General features: G+C 40.6%; 2 gene segments (V, D, J or C); both read left to right on the top strand.

Moving 5' to 3' along the window:
- Positions 1 to 618, top strand: part of LOC311603383 (Ig heavy chain V region 186-1-like) — a 39,523-nt gene extending 38,905 nt beyond the window's left edge. The window contains exon 2 of the V gene segment in view: positions 290 to 618.
- LOC311603433 (Ig heavy chain V region 1-72-like) overlaps positions 1 to 22,032 on the top strand; it is a 162,774-nt gene that overhangs the window by 76,354 nt on the left and 64,388 nt on the right.

The raw sequence follows: 22,032 nt of genomic DNA on the forward strand, positions 1-22,032 counted from the left end.
TTCTTCTCCAGCTGATCTAGGGCCTTATCTAAGAAATATCATGCTCATGAATATGCAAATTACTTGAGTCTTTGGTGGTTAAATACAGGGATGTCCACACTCCATAGATAACATCACACCAGTGTCTTCTCCACAGTCACTGAACACACTGTCCTTAAGGATGGAATGGAGCTTAATCGTCCTCTTCCTCCTGTCAGTAACTACAGGTAAGGAGCTCACCAGCTTCAAATCTGAAAAGGAGACAGGGACTGAGGTGACAATGACATCCACTCTGTCTTCCCCTCCACAGGTGTCCATTCCCAGGTCCAGCTGCAGCAGTCTGGGGCTGAGCTGAGGAGACCTGGGTCTTCAGTGAAGTTGTCCTGCAAGGCTTCTGGATTCACCTTCACAGACTACTATATGCACTGGGTGAAGCAGAAGCCAGGACAGGGACTGGAGTGGATTGGAAGGATTGATCCTGAAGATGGTGGTACTGGCTACAATGAGAAGTTCCAGGGCAAGGCCACACTGACTGCAGACACATCCTCCAGCACAGCCTACATGGAGCTCAGCAGCCTGACATCTGAGGACTCTGCGGTCTATTACTGTGCAAGACACAGTGTTGCAACCACATCCTGAGTCTGTCAGAAACCCTGGAGGAGCAGGAAGCTGCCCTGAGTATAAAATGACAGAGAAGATTAGCCTGGGGACTTGCTTGAAAATAATCATTTTGAGCATTCGTTTTTTTTTTCTATTTCCACCTCACAGTCTTATTGTGCCTTTGTCAACTTTGTAAAAGGGCATCTATGAATAAAGTGTGTTGGTTTATGTTGCTGCAACAGTATGACAGACCTTTCAACATCTCTACCAATGAAAACTTCCATTGAAATGTTTCTTTTTTAATAGAAGAATAAGAAAGGGAAATCCATGATCATGCACTGATAAAGACCATCTCCAGCACACAGAGTAAGCCAAGGTGGGTCACAATGGTGGCCCAGGTCTTTTCTACAGGCTCTGCAGCAGCTCAGATGAGGCTTATCTTCCTCAGGTCCCTCTAGCCAGGATGCCGTAGATTAACTCAAGCACACAGGGTAAACTGAGGGAAATTGCAGCAGGAATTGACCAGAATGCAGAGGAATCTTCCAGTTCTGTGCTCTGAATTGAATGCAATTCTCCTGCAATTCTCCAGTGTACTGGAAAGACATCTGCTAAGTGGCTGCAACACTTTGATTCAATGACTTATCTGGTACCTTCTGGTTATTTTCAAGTACCAAGACACTTTACAGTGCAAGAAGAGGAGACCTCCAGAAAGGGTCCTGGATGTGTAAATAGCCTGAGAATGTATCTTTGAGACAGAGATTTACTGCTGAAAAATGTTTTTCAAATCAGAAGTTGTTCATTCCCTCCAGTCCAGAATAAGCAAATAGTCCATTCCCATCCAATACCAAGCCTTTGAGAGCTTGCATATTCACCACTCATTGGTGTTATAAATCATAGTGTTTCCTGAAATTGTAAGTGAAGAAATTCCTGTTTGGTATTCAAGGGTAACATCATACTTTTTGTTTTCATGTGTCCTTTTAGGCAAAAACATAGTCTCTCATTGTGTTATAATGCTTAACTTCATTTCAAATGTATGTCTAGTGTCAATATTGTGTTCTTTTAAGCTTGAATTGATGGGTCCATGAATGTTCATAGGGCCAAATTCAGGTGGGACAGGCTGAATGTATGAAGAAGAGGCAAAGTGTTCACCACCCCATGGAATTCTGTATTCTCTCCCTTGATGTATCATAATTACATTAGATTACTAGGACACCCTTCCTGAGCTATATGAGATTGTTGAGAGCACAATGCTATCTACAAAACATGTTGGGGATTCACGTTCATCAGAGTTTGAGAAACAAACAGAGACCATGTACCAGCTAGGTGAGCACAGAGAGGACACTGTCAGTGATGATACATTTTTATTTATAGATTGCATCAAGGTAAGATTTAAGTAGAAGAAACTCAAAGTAATAGATTTGTGTAATAAAAGATTCATTAGTAGAATTTCATGACAGAGATTAAACCACAGACAGAGATATCAGGTAAAGGAGAGCTGCCTCCAAATATCCAAACAAAGTGTATGCTAACCAGGCATTTTGAAGGGAAGGCTATAGTTGTTATGAACACAGATGTGAGTTATGTAGTAAGGACCTAGGGGAAACTATGTTTTCCCCTAGGAATGAGTAGACAGTTGTGAGTAGATGGGTTGGAGATTGGAATGGGAGCATCAAACTGAGTGGATGGAAGAGGGAGGGAAGTGAGGTGACATGAAGAGAGAGATAGCTAAGCCTTATGTCCATTTGAGGGATGACATAGCCACAGACCTGAATGCAGTAGAGTTGATGTTGGTGCTGGAGGTAAAACATTTCCAGTATAGATCTCTCATACAGGCATAGACGCTGTGCTCATTTATCTCTGAGGAGGACAATGAGTGTCATGAGTGCTGAATTAATGGGCTCGAGTCAAGATCAACTCTATGCATTTGAAACTCCTTACTAATTTAATATCCCCATAAACTTGTGCTGACATCAGCAGAACAACAATGATGAAGGCGAAGTCATGTTTAGTCAGTTGTGATGAAGCCTGTGGCTGTGAGTGTTGTGAAGATGTAGAGGCAGAAATTCACACAGCGGGCTACTTTCTGGAGTAACCAGAGTCATTTGTGAGGTAATAACATGAGAACATCATGCAAACAGACAGAGAAAACTAAAACATACAAACATAAGCTTTTCTCTTCAGGAGCTTTCAATCAGTTCAGGGGTGTTGGTGTTGTGTTTCCACTTTCATTTAATACACGAATTTTTAACATTTTAATTTCTTTCTGATTACTTCTTTTATCTAGTTGTTTGATCTCGATGAAATTGTGGAATTACTCTTTGTCCACTGTAGACTTTAAGATACTTTACATTGTGTCTAGATGGGTTTTCTCACTGACCTTAATTATGTGAATTTTTTAATAATTGTTTTGTTTCTCAAGATGTGGTCCATTTTAGGGGAGTTTCTCTGGTCTGCTGAGTAGAATAGAAATGTATCCTTTGGTATTGCTATAGACAACTGTGTGGACATCTGTCACTGAAGAAATCAAGTAAAGTAAATATATCAGTGCTTTTAGGGACCTCTGTGCATATGAGTTCTAGAGAAAATGATAGTAAGACCTGTATGAAAAACTTCAAGTCTTCCAAGGAAAAAATTGAAGAAGATATCAGAAAATGGAAAGATCTCCCATGCTTGTGGATTGGGAGAATCAACATAGTAAAAATGGCCATCTTACCAAAAGCAATCTAGAAATTCAATGTAATCCCTACCTAAAGTATGTATACAATTATTTTTTAATTTAAATAATTTATTCAGAAATTAAATGAAAAAAAGAAGGAAGGATTGAATTAAGGAAGTGAGTGAATAGTGGAAGGAAGTGAAGGAAGGAAGGAAGGAAAAAAAGAAGAAAGTGACAATTTTGGCAATATCTTTAGTGTGTAAATCTCACATGTTTACAGTTGACAGGTTTCTAAGTCTTCTGTCTTTGCTAAACTGCCCAACATGTCAGCAGAAGTTGAGACAAAAATGAGATTTAATGATGATGCATATTTAATGTGCATAATGGTAAAATGTAGTGTAATAAGTTTCTAAAATCTTATTTGGGATTTTTCTCTTGTGATTAGGTTTTTTCCCTCTGAAGTATTTTTCATTATTATTCTTTAAGTGTTCAGAGTAATTTCTTCTAAGAAACTGTATTATTTCTATATCAATATCATATGCATCATTTCTAAATATTTGAGCTGAGACAGTTAAAAGAAACTATGTAAATAAAAATTATGCAAAACACAAGGAACAGGTGCAGAGAAGGGACATCAAGAGTGTTGCCTGACTCACCTAAAGTGTTTTCCTCTCAGTTAAAAACTTTCATATATGTTATATGTTGGTCAGAACCTTTGCTTTGAATGACACAATAGAGGTCACTCTGGTTAGTTATTAAAATCCATGTTACTCTCCTGGGAAGTTTATCACATAGTAGAATGAATTCCTCAACTGGATAAGTAACTCCACAAGATAGACAAACCCTTCGCCAAATTAGCAAAAGGCAGATGGACACTTTCCAAATCAAGAAACACATAAAAGAAAACAACAGACAGGAAGGAATCCAAAGACTCATTAGGTCTTCAAAGCCTATATGCCACAAAATGTGAAAATTAAATGAAATGGACAATTATTTGATAAATTCCACTTATGAAAGTTAAATTATATCCTAGTAAACAAATGAAATTATCTTATATAACCTAAGAAGATAAAAACATTCATCAAAATCTTCCAACACCCCCCTCCCCCAAAAAAAGCCCAGGGCCCAGGGGCAGATGGATTCAGTACAGTATTTTACCAGACATTCACCGAAGAGCTAATGCAAATACTCTTTAAACAATTACAGAGAATAGAAACAGAAGGAACATTCCAAAACTCATTCTAAGACCACAGTAACCTCTATACCTAATCCATCCAAAGACCCAACAAAGAAAGAGAATTTCAGACAAATTTCTTTTATGATATTGATGCAAAAATACTGAATAAAATATTCACAACCCAAATCCAAAACCACATCAAAAATATCCACTACAGCCAAGTAGGCTTCACCCTAGGCGTGCAGTGATGGTTCAATATACAGACATCCATCAGTGTAGTCTAACATATAAACAAACTGTAAGAAAAAAAACTCACATGATCATCTCCTTAGATGATGAAAAAGTATTTAACAAAATCCAAGTTCATGTTATTCAGAGATACAATGCCCATACCTTGTTGGTGGGTTTATATTCTTTTTTTTTCTAGAGATAACTCATGAGATGTGAATTCACTAGTATGAGATTGCTAAACTTCCCCTCTCTAGCCCTCGGTCTTTCTTTCAATTCTTGTATTTACTTTAAAAGCAATTTCTGTTCACATTAGCTAAGGACTTTTTATATTTATTCCCTTTACCTCCTGATGTCTCCATGTCCCTAATCTCTATATGACCCCTCCCTCCCTCTCTTCCTCCCTCATCCCCATATCTCCACTTTTAACAAAGAAAGTTGAGTTCCCCGAACCCACCACAGCTTAAAAAGTGGCATCAAGACTGAGCACATTCTCTTACCCTGAGGCTAGGCAAGGAAGCCATGCCAGGGGTCTCCTGATCAGAAAGAGGCAACAGAATCCATGTCACAATCAGCCTCTTCTCCCCTTACTAGGGGACCCACATGAAGTCTAAACTGCCCATCTGTTACATGTGTGTTGGGGGCCCAGATCCAGTAAAGCACGGTTATTGGTTGTTGCTTCAGTCGTCATAATCCCCCTGAGCCAAGGGTATTTGACTTTGTTGGTCTTCTTGTGGAGTTCTTGTCCCCTCCAGGTCCTTCTGTCCTCCCCACCCCTTTCACAAAGCTCCCTGTGGTCTGCTGAGGCGTTTGATCCAGTTGAAATTGAGTTTTGTGTAGGGTAATAATTATGGAACTATTTTCATTTTCTGCATGTAGACATTCAGTTAGTACAAGAATCATTTGTTGAAGATGCTTTTGCTCCCATTTTATGGAATTGGATTGTTTGTTAAAAGTCAAATGTCCATTGGTGTGTGTGTGTTTATTTCTGGGCCATTAATTTGATTCCATTTATTAACCAGTTTGTTTCTATGCCAGTACCATGCAGTTTTTATTAGTATTGCTCTGTAGTCATGTTTGAAATCAGGAATAGAGATACATGCAGAAGTTCTTTTATTGTATAGGATTTTTAAAAAAATATCAAATCTCAGCTTTTTGTTGTTGTTGCTCTGTACACATGAAGTGGAAAATTGTTCTTTTAAATTAAAATCTGTAGATAATTTTGTTGATGTTTTGTTGGGAATTACAGTGAATCTGTAGATTGCTTTTGGTAAGATTACCATTTTTATATGTTAATCTTATAAATCCATGAGCATGGGAAAACTTTCCATCTTCTGATTTCTTATTCAATTCTTTCTTCAGATAATTGAAATTCTTGTCATACATATCTTTTTCTTTACTGGTTAGAGTAACACCAATGTATCCTATACTATTTGTTTCTAATATGAAGGTTGCTCTTTTTCTATTTTTTCTCAGCTCTTTGGGATTTGGGTATAGGAGATCTACTGTATTTTTTAAGGTTAATTTTGAATGCAGCCATGTTCCTGAAGGTGTGTTTCAGGTATAGAAGTTCTTTGGTAGAATTTTTGTGGTCACTTATATCTACAATCATTTGTAAATAGAGAACCTTTGATTTTGTATTTTCCGATTTCTTTCCCCTTGATTTATATAGTTATCTTATTGCTGTAGATAGGATTTCAAATACTACATTGGAGACTTATGGTGAGAGTAGGGAGCATGTGTTATCCCTGATTTTAGAGGAATTGCTTTAAGTTTCTCACCATTTAATTTGATGATGTTTCTAAGTTTGCTGTATATTGCCTTTATTGTACTTAGGCAATATTGTACTTGTGTCTTGTATCTCTGATCTATCTAAAACTTTTAACATGAAGGTGTGTTGGATTCTGTCAAATGATTTTCTGAATGTGTTCGCTTGCAGGGACACACACATATTCACACACACACACAAACAAACACACAGAAACAAATTTGTCATATACATTGGTCATGGCTACACTAACACACTGGAGCTTTTAGCGAGTAATTCAGCACCATAGCTGCCATTCTCAAAGCCTTAGCACATATATCCAAGACTCTGAAAATCATTAGCCATGGCCTTCCATGAGTAAGAGAATACTGAGCTTGGGGAAGCTAGATCCAGAGAGAAGAGCGTTGCCTCAGGACCCACTCAACATTTCTTATACTTAACAATACATGGAAAAAGGAAAACACCACCCCTGCTAAGTCTTTACACACAACCATACAGCCCATCTGTAATACGTATTCTGAGATAGCAAGCAGAGTGAACCACAGCTCATTTTTTAAAAAACTCTAGTTACTTCTCAGACGGGCAAATATTTTCTGTAGATTGGAACTGATCTGTAGATGTCACATTTAATCCTCTTTGTGGTGTTTTGAAGTTCATGTCTCAAGTACAGTTTCAGCGGTGGGAAAACGACCTTGTAGACAGCTTATAGCTCCTGTCGATCTCTAGTTTTTACTCTGTTAACTCACTACTTCATCAGTTGTCACTTCTATTGCAAGATCTAACAGCCCCTAGAGAAAGGACTGTGGTTCATGGAGACATAGTTTGAGGCACAGCTCACCTTCCATTGTTGAATATCTTCTCAAAATCAATAGCTACACTGCAAAGAAGGGAAGTAAGCAAGCTATCCTTGTGTGAGAAGTTACACAAATGAGTTATGATGACCAGCAGGGGGCACTGTAGATCCACCAATTTTCCAATAATGTGCAGCTGAAGCAGAGATGGAACTCTCTGGTGTGTTGGATTGTGGATGCCCTTCTTGTTCACTTTATTTCTTGGGTGGCCAGAGCTGATGGCTTAGGCAACCGATCAGGATTGAAAGAAGAAAAAGGAAGGAGAGGGAAAAAAGAGCGCAAGGTTTCTTCCCTAGGGATTGGATGTACTGCTGCTGAGGAGAACTTAAACTGACCACCTTTTTTCCTATGGCTGAAGCTGAAAAAGCGGCTTCTGGCTGGAAAATCATGGGGGTCGTAAAAGGAGTCCCTTTGATCTGTAGATAGGCCTCTTTATGGACATCTCCAATAAATTGGTGTAAACTTAGGCTTATTAGCTGTAGAAGGCTGATGGCCCTGAGTCTGCTAACTTATGTGCGAATCTACAGAGAAATAAGAAGTAAGAGAGAGAGAGAAAATAAACCACTCACACACATACATTCAAGAGAAGAGGATCAGGAGAAAAGGTAGATGAAGTCAGGCATCTTAACTTCAACTGAAGTTGAGGTGCTCCATTTTTTCTCTCCAACTTTTCTCTCTCCCACATTTATTGTAGACCATACTTATACTTCTGAGAAAAGGGAATTACCTCCTAGTCAGAAGAGTACAATTAATCACAAAAGCAGATGAATCCTAAAATACAACAGGTTACATGCTTTAAATCTAAACATTTCTTATCTATGTATCCATTACATAATTTCATGGTGAGTTCAAAGTGACTAAGATTGGCAGGGTCTAAGGTTAACAGGGTCTGAAACTTACAAGAGTATACAACTTATCAGTTAGGACGGACCTGACTATACATTATCCAGCTATCTCTAAGTTCGTTATGAGCGCAGGGCAATAATTTTGTCTGTCTTTCATTCTAAGAAACAGAGTAAATTCAGACATCTCTAGGTAACTTCATTCCACATAGGTTCACAGGAGTTTAAACAAATTTGGCTATATTTATGTTGAAATACCAGGATTCGTGGTGCCATCTGCGGTGGAGGCTTATCTGAAGCCACAAGTCTGCTGGTTAGCTATCCTGATGAGGCATCTGGAGGTCCACAAAGGTATTTATTGCAGCCATAAACTAACTTTAACTTTTAAAACTATTTGAGCCAAATCAGGAATTCCATAATCAGAGATTAATTCATCTGGATAACAAAAAGTACATCTTCAATAAGATCCTCTAGGAAGTTTGCTCAATCAGAGCTGGCCAGTACCCAGAAAATAACAATTCACACCAATGCCAGATGTATTTACTTTTGGTTTTTCGAGACAGGGTTTCTCTGTGTAATCTTGGCTATCCTAGACTCACTTTGTAGACCAGGCTGGCCATGAATGTAGTCCTGGCTGTCCTGGACTCACTTTGTAGACCAAGCTGGCCTTAGACTCACAGTGATTCACCTGCCTCTGCTTCCCAGGGTGCTGGGATTAAAGGCATGCCCCACCATGCCCGGCTCTAATGCCAGATTTCAGAGAGATGCAGCAGTGCACAATTGACAGGGTAGTCAGAAGTTGGAAACAATTCTGGGGTACATCAAGATACAGACCTTGCAAATATCAGATCACCTCCAGAGATCTCTCATGCCTCCTGGACTTTCCCAAATCAATGGCTCCTGACAGCATGTTAGAGGCTGGAAGCAGTTTCGGAGTACAACATGGTATAAGACCTTGCAAACACCAGATCACCTCCTAGACAGCCCACATGCCTAGAGAGCCCCCTCAACAGGGCGGCTCTTGGCAGTCCATTCTATAGCTAGGACTAACCTTTACTAAAGAAAGAACTGGGGTTCATGGAGCCAAAGTTTGAGGCACAGCTCACCTTCCATTGTTGAAATATCTCCTCAAATCAAAAGGTACATTGCAAATGAGAGAAATAAGTTCCTGTGTGAGAAATTATACATGTTAGTTATCATGACCAGCAGGGGGCACTGCATATCCACCAATTCTCTAATAAGTAAAGGAGCAGCTGAAGAAGCTAAGAAATTTGTTCACTGAGTGTATTCCAGCAGCATCTGTGGATTTCATTGCCAACATCATTATGTTCAGAGACCATGGCATTGCTTGTACATACCATTTCTAAGCTACAACCCTGGAGAGGTTATTTGTTAAATTTGTTATTGCGATCAACAATATCTAAATCAGATTCATATGTTGACTAAATAGAATACCAGATTATGACATACTTACAAATAATTATTAAGGCATTGAGAGACTTAGGATCCTAAGAAATATGGGGAAAAGTGATCCAGAGTTTACAGCTGGGAGAAGTACTCTTAGTTGTCCTGTTGATCATTGGATTGTGATGGAGAGCATCCTCCAAAGCTCTAAGTGTCTGAAAGAAACAATATTGTCAATGGATCTTCTCAGCATCACAAATCTGAATGACCCTGAGGAGATTCATGTTATCCTAGAACACTGGGAATGTGGTTCACATTACGGAACATGGATATGGTGACTGAATTCTCACTGGGATGGAAGAGCTCTTTGTAAGTGTCTGAGTAGAGTAGGATGGTCAATGCACCTTCTTATCATCAGAAATATGGTTGACACTGAGGAGCTTCAGGTGTCTTTTGAACACTTGATGTGAGGTTTACATAGGGGACCATGCGTATGGTGAATTGATTGTCAGTGGGATGAAAGAGCTCTGTGTGCATGGTTCCAGGATGGAGCATGAATGAATTTCTTCAGATACCAGAACCTTACCAAGCCACTGACTAACATAAAAAACTACCAGATATATCTAAAAATTTCATGTCTTCATCTAAGTAACATCCTTCCTCTCTATTGCAAAATTTGTTTGTGGTTGTAGATACAGCACGGTCCACACAACCATCAGTGTCAGGTACTATTCACTTTTCCACAGCCTCTTGTCACACTGGTTCTCAACTTGGTCTGAATTGGATCATCTCTATCTGGTGGTAGCAGCTACATCTAAGTGCATTTTTAGGTGCAGGGCTAAGGGGGAGCCAGCGACTGAAGATTTCATGGCCACCTCTCTAGAGGTGTCATGCCTAGGCTCAGGTGTTACAGTCAGGGTTTGGACTGGGGAGTCCTGGAGCTTCATAAAAGCTTAGCTGCAAAGATGTTGACTCAGGTACCTCCCCCATTTCCTCTATGTGGATGCTGGGTGAGTCAGAAGCCTGGACATGCGATTGAATTGATTGGGTGGATATTCCAAGCACTGGCAGAACAAACTCTGTAGAGGAATTTCAGGACAGATCCACACTTGATGCACTCACAATGTCCAACACAGTCTACACTCTTATTATATATTTGTTCTTTTTTGGATATATAGGATGATTCCATTCCTTAGCTGCTGTGAATAAAGCATGAGTAACATGCTGTGAATAAATATGGAAGTTCAGGTGTCTCTATGATAAGTTGTAGAGTCCTTTGATTACGTGTTTTGGAGGGATATAGATGGGATACAGCATATTCATATTAATCATTTTTTGATGAATTCTCCAAACTGATTCCAAATCCATTACACGTTTCTACACTCCCATCAATGGTGAGAGAGGATTAGCCTTTCAGGTCATCCATGTCTTCATTTGAGTTCTTGCTTATCAGAATATGTCTGAGTCAAAGTAGAACACTAAAATTCCTTTCATCTACTTTCCAATCATTAGCTATGGAAAATGATTGTAAGACACAGAAAAGCCTATCTGATCTCTAACTTCTCCCTGTTGGCTCAGTTTCCTAGTGCAGGAATGTACTGTGTATCTAGCAGGGACAGCAAAGATATCAGTGACCTCATGCAGTGCCAAGCCTTGTAGTCTACATCAGCCTTCAGGTAATATGTACCCATTAGTGCCTGGTTGTTACAAAGCAACTGAACTTTCTAATTGGATATTTGGCCTGAACCATAGGAAAGAGTTTTCCCCAGCTAAACATAGTCAAAAGTTCATGCCTAGAGATGACATAGGCCCCAGAAGACCAGGGTTGTACTGCTAATGGTCATGTTGTCAAACTTTCTCATGAATATTCATGTTTATACTAAGTAGATTGGTTCTGTGCTCAGCCTTGCTTAAAGAGGCTTCTGTGTGCAGTGTGTAGTAATTGATGGAGACATTCACAATGCATCAAAGTGCTGAGATTGATTGACAGAGTGCTCAGTCACAGAACAGTCAATGATGTCACCTTCTCACCCAAATGCTAATTTCATATATTTGAAAGAAGGGAGGAGTATGGAGTGCATTTCCTCAGAGGATTAGGAGTGACCCAGGTGTTTATACCTCCTTCTTCTCCAGCTGGACTAGCGCCTTATATAAGAAGTACCATGCTCATGAATATGCAAATTATTGAGTCTATGATGGTAAATACAGGGATGTCCACACCCCTAAAACAACATCTGATCAGTGTCTTCTGCACAGTGAACACACCATCCCTAAGAATGGAATGGAGCTTGATCACCCTCTTCCTTCTGTCAGTAGCTACAGGTAAGGTTCTCCCCAGTCACACTCCTAAAGTGCAGACAGGGACTGAGGTGACAATGCCATCCACTCTGTCTTTCCCTCCACAGGTGTCCACTCCCAGGTCCAGCTGCAGCAGTCTGGGGCTGAGCTGAGGAGACCTGGGTCCTCAGTGAAGTTGTCCTGCAAGGCTTCTGGCTACACCTTCACAGACTACTATATGAGCTGGATGAAGCAGAAGCCTGGACAGGGCCTAGAGTGGATTGGATACATTAATACTTTATATGGTAATACTGGCTACGATCAGAAGTTCCAGGGCAAGGCCACACTGACTGTGGACAAATCATCTAGCACAGCCTACATGGAGCTCAGCAGCCTGACATCTGAGGACTCTGCCATTTATTACTGTGCCAGAGACACAGTGCTGCAACCACATCCTGAGTGTGTCAGAAAACAGAGGGGTGCAGGAAGCTGCCCTGAGACTGAGAAGACAGAGGAGATTAGCCTGAGAACTTGCTAAAAAATAACAATTTTGAGCATTCATTATTTTCTTTTTCCTCCTCACAGTATTATAATGCCCTTGTGAACTTTGTACAAAGACATCTACAAATAAAATGATGTTGATTTAGGATAACCCTACAGAACACCAAACCTTTCAACATCTTCACCAGTGGTCACCTTCACTGACATTTTTCTTTTTAAATGAAACAATAAAAAGGGAAGACCATGATAATGCATTGATAGAGACCAACACGAACACACAAAGGATAACAAGTTGGGACAGTGGTGGCACAGTTTTCTGCCAGGGCCTCTGCAGCAGCCCAGGTGAGGCTTAACTTCCTCGGGTCCCTTTGGCAGGATGCTAAAGATCTACTCAAGAACACAGGGTATACTGAGGTTGGTCACAGCAGTGTTTGGCCAGTATGCAGGATATTCTTCTACTTCTGGGCTCTGAATTGATGCAGTTGTATAGTGTACAGGAAAAGCAGCTGTAGCATTTGATTCAATGATTTCTCTGTGATCTGCCGGAGAAGTTACTTTTAGTATCCAGATACTTCACACAGCATGAAGAGGTGATCTCCACAAAGTGTCCTGGATGTCTAAATAGCCCAAGAGTGAATTCCTGAAGCAGAGATTAACTGCTGAAAAATGTTTTTTAAATCACAGGTTCTTCATTCCCTCCAGTCCAGAAAAAGCAAATAGTTCAATACTCTCTAATACCAAGCCTTTGAAAGCTAGCTACTTTTTCAAAGTCACCACTCATTGGTGTTATAAATCATAGTGTTTCCTGAAATTATAAGTGAAGGAATTCATGTTTGCTGTTCAAGGGTAACATCATATTTTTATTTTTTGTGTGCTTTTAGGCAAAAAATTGTCTCCCTTTGTGTTATAATAATTAATTTCATTCCAAGTTTATGTCTGATGTGAACATTGTATTCTTTTAAGTTTGAATTGATTGGTCTGTGAATGTTTATAGGGCCAAATTCAGGTGGCACAAGCTAAATTCACCAAGAAGAGGCAAAGTTTTCACCACCCCATAGAATTCTGTATTCTTTCCCTTGATGTATCACAGTAAAACTAGATTTCTAAGACACACTTCCTGAGCTATGTCAGGTTGTTGAGAGTACAATACTATCTACAAAACATTTCAGGGCTCTTCCTTCATCAGAGTGGGAGTAACAAAATAGAGACCATGTACCAGGTAGTGAGTACAGAGAGACCACTGTCAGTTACAACATATTTCACTTCCCCCATGGTGTGAAGACCAGGCCGGCACAGAGAGGAATAGACAGAAAGCTATCTGGATGACCCCTCATAGGCTGTGGTCATATGAAGGAAGAGGCAGTCCCCTTCTGTCAGAAGTCTTGGGTAGGGAATAGAGTGGAAGAGGGAGGAAAGGATGGAGGGTGGGAACCAGAGGACACAAGTGAAAGGATAACAACTGGGATGTAATCTGAACAGATTATAATACATTAAAAAAGCAGGGCCACAAAGAAGATATCAATCAGCCCACACTGGCTTGCAATGGATATTAAAATAGGTCACTGCCTGTAGGTTAAAAATGTAGTTAGTGAGGGTCTTCTTTGTGTTATGTGTTAGGGCCACAATAATCAAAACTAATTAGTTTAACCACACAAAGTCACATAAATTTTAAAATCATCTTTAATGATACCAATATAAAGTATATATTATTGGAACTGGATAAGCATCATAGACAGAGGAAACAACATACACCAAAAGCTCTGTTAGCCAAATTTTCCTTCCTGTCTTCATTAGTGCTTTTATTCGTGTCATAAAATGGAATGAGCAAAAGCAACTTGTAGAGGAAAGGGTTTATTCTTTTATATTTGCATATCACAGTTCATCAGTGAAGGCAGCCTCTGGCTGTACTCCCTCTCACTTCTACAATAAACACTTTCTTCTCCTCCTTTTCAAAGTCACCACCACTACCACCACCATCACCACCACCAGCAGCAGCAACAACAGTAAGAACCAGTTCACCCGGAAGCCTGAGCTTTGCTACCACTGAAGACACAGACTTCTATTACTGTGTAAGAGACACAGAGAGCAGGTTCCCAGTATGCTCAGAAAAACCTCGTCTGAGGATGCTCAGGACCAGCAGGGGGTGCTGTAGATCAATCTTTCACCAGGAGGGAAAAGGTAGTATGCACAGAGAAACTTCTGGAGAGTGAGGCAGTCCCAGGAGACTAAAAAGTCTCCTCTGGTAACCTCACTCAAATTCAGAGACCAGGTAACCCATGTGATGCAGCTACTGTGTCAAGACACCAAGGGGGTTTAGTAAGAACTCTTTGTAAAGTAATATTGCACATATAAGTATTATTCATTCCATATGAACCTCATTGGAGAGACAGACATCAATTGCATACATATGTGAAATCTGCACTTCAAACATGAGATGTCAAACATCCAGTCATTATCGTCACCATCAGCAGCATCTGTAGCTCTATCTGAAACTTCTTTCCAGTGACAGGAGGATTTCCCTCAGCTGGCATATATAACTTAGGAGGCCAGGCCTTGATGTTCCATCCACATTGCAGAGTCCATGCAGATCTGGTGGGCAAGTTAGTAGACCTGGTCCCAAGGCTTCATGCACGGTCATGGGAGGCCCTCAGCTCAGGGAAAGAAGAGAGGGAGAAGCTTCACATATTTCTGTAGTCTGGTGTTCATTATTTTTGTGGTTTTAATACTCTTCTTATGTGTATCTAATGTTTTTAATAAAATTTAAAATATCAAGCTATCTTATGATTTTTGTGACTTAGGAAAAGAGACTAGAAAAAAGTACATTAATTACAGACTCCCTGTGGACATCATGGATCATGGAGGTGGAAAAGTGACATCTTCACACCTACACCATATTACTGCTCCTTACACATGAATATAGACAACGTTCCTCACACCATCCTGGATGCCAAGGACACCTTTATCTGTTCACAACCATCTGGACTTCACCTGCATCAGCGTCATCACTGTCCTGCCTTGAGACTAAGGGATGAGAGTCTTTAGTATAGTGTGACATCCCAGGTGTATGTACCTTTCTAGTTTTCAGATTTTTCCCAGATAATTTCATTATCCATTAAGAATCAAATCCAAGGTTGGGATCTTAGAATTTCTGCTTTCTGTGGCAGACAACTGAGTTTAAAGATGACTTCTCATAAGAGATTCACTTCCTTTCCCTCCTTTCAAAACTGAATTATTAATGGCTGAATGACATTTACAGCTCATAAGATTACATCCTGCCTCTGGCAGCAGATTTTGACTTTGCATGGCATGTAAAGGCATGTCTGATTGCTGCCTCATGCTGTGCATATCTTTAATTCCATTACTTATATCACCAACATATAACATCTTCACATAAATAAAAAGTAGTGCCATTATTTGCAATCCATGTGCTTAAGAATTTCTGAATACACATCGAAGGCTACATTTTATCTAACTGCAGACCATTGACGTTACATGTCACTGTGATAAATAGGGAGACCCAGTCATGCCTACAGCCCTGATTGGAAATCCATTAAATAAACTCTCATTTTGAATATATCCAAGGACTGGAATTTTGAAGGCTATAAAAGGCGTTCAGTGAAATTTTCTGAATAAATGAATTATCTGCTCCAAATTTTCAGAATACTTTCTAATTTTTGAGACCTCATTGTCAAGGTGCTTAACATCAATATTCATAAAACATTGTTGAACTACATTTAAGCATGCTAACGTTTGTATGACTTGCTCTCTTATTTTTTTATTCTTACTCAAAATCACCCCATACACACCTGAAACAGTCAGTACAAATATGATATTTTTGTAAACAGTAAGGAAAAATGTCTGCCTCCACTGAAGTTCATTTCACAGACTTAAGACAACACTACATCTTTATGGCCTCTGTGGTCAAAACATCTGAGAATCAACATCCATGTTCCTGGGTAGATATGACATTCTATCTTGAGAAGGGTCTGTTGTCTCTCATTCCCATATTCAGAACCAGCAGTTCTCCTATCTCTGGTCCTTGGCTTTTTCTTGCAATTCAAGCAACTTATACAGGTTCCAAAATCATTTCATGATACTCTGATTCTTGTGGATCCATCTTACTGCCTGTCTTTCAAGAGACTTGTGATGATATTTGAATATCATGGAAAGAATTTTAGATATTCTCCTATTTCCAGATACATAATTTAATCAGAGTTGAAAAATCAGTGTAAAATACAAAACCTGTTGGTGCAGGTCTTACTGCCCATCCTACCCTAAGGCTCCAGTGCCTCAGCTGGCACTCAGCATTCTGGGTTTGTCTTCTTTTACAGAATTCCTACAACTTGTGGCAAGGTCATATTTCATGGCTTCGACCCATCTTGATATTTTTATTTTTCAATAGTTTTTAATATAAAGATGTTTTATTAATAATAATGAGTTGATTATTTTTGGTCTATCCTTCAATGATGAAATAAGTATTTCAATCAGACTTCTTTGCACATATTTAATCATGTTCCTACCAAAAAGTCACTGTGAAGGTTTCTCAAAGTTAGGCAAGTCATATTCTCTCTAAGTTCTAAAGCATCAGTAGTGACAAGAAGAAAGAGGAATACAGAGTGAATTAACATGTATGAAAATCCCCAGGCCCAGTGTGTGACTTCCATCATCCTCTGCCCACTCTGCCCTCCTCCAGGATGCTCAGCATGTGAGTGAACAGAGCAAAGAAACCATGTTTTTCTGTCTATAGTTTGTTGTCTTGTGCTGTTTTAAAGTCATCACAAATAGAGGGCCGTAAAACCTGAAGGCACTGGCCACTGAATAAACAGAAATCAGAAAACCATGATGCAGGAAATTGACAGATAAGTAAAATCAATAACATATCACTCCCTTCCATGAAATTATAGTTTATAACTGCCAGGCTGCAGATGGCACACACTCTTCCACTATACAAGAAGTCTACAGTCTCTGTACCCTTTTCTTTTTTTGTGAAAAAATATTTGTATTGACAGGACTCACACAGAAGGACATATCTGGCCCAGGCACAGAGCATCATGAAATCTGGAGAAACACCAATGCTTTGAGCTCTTCTCATGTTCTCCAGGCAAAATCACAGGTGACGATCCCTGGATGAGTGAACACAGTCAGGACCCTTCATCTTGCTCCTTCTACAAGACACTCGTCAGAAGTGTTTATTTTTCTGATGACTTTGGTCTTCCATTAGCTACTCTCTATTGGTGCTGACCTTCCTTTTTGTGGGAAGTGTGCAGCAAACCCGCAATTCCTGGGAAGGAATCCCAGCTCTGAGGTGAGACAGTGTCCCAAGGGAAGAGTATTCTGAGATACAGGATCCCAGGAATCACACAGCTCTGAGAGAAGGTCTCCTCAGCAGAGACTCTGTAGCTCCCAGGGGAGGGTTACCCTATCCCTGAGGAGCTGAGTGGCTTTGGAGCCAAAGCCCATCCTTTGCTTCTTCTCTTCTTGAGAGAGTCATATAAAACAGTAAATCTCTTAATATAAATTTCTTGAAGGAACAAATCCAGGTGTGGATGCTTCTGTTCCAAGGTGAAGAGAACAGAGAACTGGGCAAACAAAGCCTTATTATAGGATTTTTTTTAGGAGCAGAGCTTTCTAGACCAGAGAATACCAGAGTGAGGATTAGTGGGATTTAAAGTCCAGCACTTGGAGGAAGCCTAGGGATTGGTGTGGTTTTGTTCATCCTTTTCATGTGAAATTAGCATAAACCTAGGAGTGGTCCCACAGAGGGGATGTAGATCAGTATTTTAACAGTTAAGAGTCTGGAACTGACTATTTTACAAATAGTGAGGTGTGTGGGAGAAGCCTGTTCACTCAAGCTCTAAGGGTTTACACAGACTTGAACTCTAAGCTAAAGAAAGCAATTTTCCTTAACTAAACTATGAACTTATATAGTAAGGGGTCAGGTTTCTAGTTCAAGTCCCTGCCTGCCAAAGTGAGACCATGTAAAGCTCCCAGGCTTGGACTAATGAATAGTTTATACATTGTTGCCACAAAGATGGCACTGCTGGAGCTCACAGACTAACTCCAGCTAAACATGCCTCCTTCCCTGTGAGTTCCCTGTGAGCTGCAGCCATAACTGAGGCCTCAGGTGCTGCTGCCTTCTCCAAGGGCTCAGCTTCTCAGTTTCTCCAGGCTTCTGATATCAGGCCCCATGGATGTGGAGATTTAGTCTCAGGTGCTCTGGAGTCCTGAGGTGTTGCTGTCAGGATGTATAGAGGGGCAGGAAGCACTGGCTGTATACCAGAGCACCCCCTTTAGGGACCACAGGTTTTGACACTCAGGGAAACTGAAGAGCTGAAGAGGGCTTACCCAGGGAAAGATGTAGGGGAAGCCCTAAGTGCAAAACTTGAAGCAGCCAAGCCTGGCTCCTGGAGGCCCTCAGCAGGGGCTGGGACAATTTCCTGCAAAGTATAGGGTTTACAAAGTATGGAAAAAAGAAACCAAAACTAAGAGAGACTATGATGGAAGGCTTTCCATGCCCTGAATAGCCAACAATGTAGCAGATGTGAGCTCCCCTGAAGGATCCTGTGCTTCTCATCACAGACTGGCTCCTCCTCAGTCCTAAAACATAAGTCCAGCATCAGGGCCAGCACCTGTTGATGGATTGCAAATCTCTCCTGGCTGCACCCAACCCAGGGTTGATAAGCCAAAGCTGGAGCAGGGTACTCACTGGTGTGCAGCCATGGACAGGCTAACTTCCTCATTCCTGATGCTGCTTGTGCCTGCATGTGAGTGCCAAGGCTCTCTAAAGAAGGGCATTTCATATCCTCACGCTATTCCAATCTTATCTTCTGAATTTTCTTTTTCTCCATAGATGTCCTGTCCCAGGTAACCCTGAAAGAGTCCGGCCCAGGGTTCTGGCAGCCCTCCCAGACCCTCAGTCTGACCTGCACTTTCTCTGGGTTTTCACTGAGCACGTCTGGTATAGGTGTGGGCTGGATCCGTCAGCCCTCAGGGAAGGGTCTGGAGTGGCTGGCTAACATTTGGTGGGATGATGATAAGTACTACGATCCGTCCCTGAAGAGCCGGCTCACAATCTCCAAGGACAGCTCCAAAAACCAGGTATTCCTCAAGATCACCAGTGTGGACACTGCAGACACTGCCACCTACTACTGTGCTCAGAGAGCACATTGACGCAGCCTCAGGTAACAGCTGTACAGTATTTCAGGTTGGTTCTCAGCTCCTTGCCTTCCTTCTACAATGCAGAAGGTTGGATGGGGCAGGCATTTCCTTTAGCCTGTGGGGTTTCCTCTTCACTCTGAGATTCAGAGCCATGACTTCCTGTTATACAATTGAGGCCTCCTTTAAGTTGGCACAATAGAGGCCATCTATGTCTATTTTTATATAGATGAAGCATGTCTGTTACATAAACCAGGTGGTTCAGTGCTATGATTCAATTCTTTTTTTTGTCTCAAATCTTCACAGCAGAATATCCAAATTATTTTAATGATGCTGTACAGCAAACAACTCGATTGGGAGAGATGGACATTACTGGAGAAACACCAGTGGACAATGTTACTCCTGGGACTCTCTGGAGTATCTCAGATTATTTGACAAGGCCAGTGGTTGTTCTTCATAAATGCTGGTAACACCCTATTGCTCCAGATAACACTTATACATCTCATTGAATATGGAGATGTTGAGTTAGTGGCTAAATAGTGGTTTTACCTATACTGGGCAGTACTTTGCATGCTTTCAGAGGAGAACATGAATAACTAACATAGCTACAAACCCTGACACCTATAATGATGACTTGCGAGATAGGCTGGTGCATTTGTGCCACTAACATGGGGGTAATCAATGATTCTCTTATTGATTGAGAGTTCACTCCATGAGGTGGAACCCATGCCTAAACTCCTATGGTGGCTCAGAGCCTGAGACTTGTAGGCTGTGGCCCTTGAGGGGAAACCCAGATGCTATTGTTCTGCTGAAGGAACATAGCAATAAATTGATTCCTAATGACATAACTGCTTATAAATCATGTCTCATCTATCAATTGTTAGAACAGCTTGTAGTAGGTAGGAGCTAACATTGGGAAACACAAGTGGACAGACAATGTGTAGAGAGTGATCGATACTGGAATATTCTGTCCTAAATGGGTTGTCTTCATCAAACCTTCCCCTCAGGACTCAGAGACTGGTGCGGAAGAGAAGTTGGAAAGTTTGTAAGAGCCAGAGGTGATGGATGACTTCAAGGAAGCAGGACTGATGCACATGTGTGTGTACTCACAGACACTGTGGAAGCAAACACAAAACTTGTACAGGTCCAAGCCAAATGGGACCCCAGTGCTGAGAGTGAGAAACGGATACCTGCTCTTACTCCTAACCAAGAAGCTAACTTCAATTGGTACCCACCTGCAGAGGAAAACTTAGTTTTCCCCCACGGAGTCTCACTGGCTATATTATCCACATTTTAGAGTAGACACCATGCCCAGCACAACAGAAAATGTACATATGGAGTATTTGAAGAGTTTTTCATTCATGTTAATTTCTTTAGTCATTTCTCTCTCTCTCTCTCTCTCTCTCTCTCTCTCTCTCTCTCTCTCTCTCTCTCTCTCTCATTATGTTTTGGTCTCCAATTTTGTGTTTTTCTGAGATTGTGTGTGTTTGTCTGTGTGTGTGTTTGTGTGTGTCTCTGGGTGTGTGTGTGTGTGTGTGTGTGTGTGTGAGAGAGAGAGAGAGAGAGAGAGAGAGAGAGAGAGAGAGAGAGAGAGAGAGAGAGAGAGAAACAAAGAGAGACAGAGAGAAAGAGAGAGACAGAGAGATAGAATGATACCAATAGAGACAGAGAGAAAGAGGGAAGGAGAAAATGTTTCTTAGTAGAAGACTAAGAGAAACAAAAGGACTGGAGGTGGATTAGCAACAGCTGAGAGGGATAGAACAGAAGTTGCACAGGAAATCAGAATATATTGTTTAAAAACAAATTTTTCACTATGGAAAAATTAAGTAATACACATGGAAACCTGTGCCTCCTGCCCCACACGTAGCTCCAACTTTGTGTTTTTAATTTCACTCAATAAATCTGGACACTATGGAAAAAGAAAATGCATTTATTTATGATTCTGAGATGTCAATTTACAAACTGGCTTAAAAGTACCCAACAATTTTTGGTCTGTTACTTATGCAGTATTAATTCTGTCTCTTATCCCCTTTGTCTCCCTGCTCTGACAATAATCAGGTAGGAATCTATGCACCATTCTACGTGTTTCACTGCTCAGACATTTTCTCAGAACATGTGCAGAGTCATCATAGGAAAGTGCTCCTGTCCAGAAGTCCTCAGGCACAGACACAGTCAGACAAGTCTCTGCTACTAACAACACAGAAGACAGTTCAGTTTCCATCAGCTTATTGCTCACTGTCCTACATGACATCATCAAGACAGTCTTTAAGGCCATTTCTCTGCTGTGATTTTGGTGTCTTTCCCATTCTCCTTTAAGATTCAGACTCTTCTTGTGGTTGGTCCATTTTTATTTCCTGAAAGTACAGTTTTTACTAATTAGCCTTTCTTGGAAATACAGGCTTGTTTCACATCAAGTTCAAAACTGTTCAGCTTCTAAGAGTCACCCAGGTCCTGATCTGCTTTAACATTTTAGTTTTATATCAACAATCTCACTTTCATCTGCTTTTAATGTCTGCTTATTTCATTGACTCTATAATACAATTCAGGGTGTTAAACAGTGATTTGAGTGAATTTCCACTAGTTGACAAGAACAA

This window comes from Acomys minous (assembly GCF_964271855.1).
Source record: "Acomys minous genome assembly, chromosome: 8".
Taxonomy (NCBI): Eukaryota; Metazoa; Chordata; class Mammalia; order Rodentia; family Muridae; genus Acomys; species Acomys minous.